Here is a 227-nt window from a genome sequence, read left to right as displayed (position 1 = left end):
GGAGGAGGAGGAGGAGGAGGAGGAGGATTCCTCCCCATCCTCAAACCAACCGGCACCCAAATCCCCAGCACCGCTGCAGCTGCTTTCAACCACCCACCCCGCACCCCTGAAACAAGGGGGGTTCAGCATCAGGACCGATTCGTTCCCGAGGTTTTAACGAGCCCTTGCTCTGCAAAACCACTACAGCGTCGCCTCTCCCAGGCAGGGATGCAGGGGTGGGGATCAGC

Source organism: Cariama cristata, unplaced genomic scaffold, assembly GCF_000690535.1.
Source record: "Cariama cristata isolate BGI_N322 unplaced genomic scaffold, ASM69053v1 scaffold32253, whole genome shotgun sequence".
In the NCBI taxonomy this organism is placed as follows: Eukaryota; Metazoa; Chordata; class Aves; order Cariamiformes; family Cariamidae; genus Cariama; species Cariama cristata.
Note: the sequence above shows the minus strand (reverse complement) of the source record.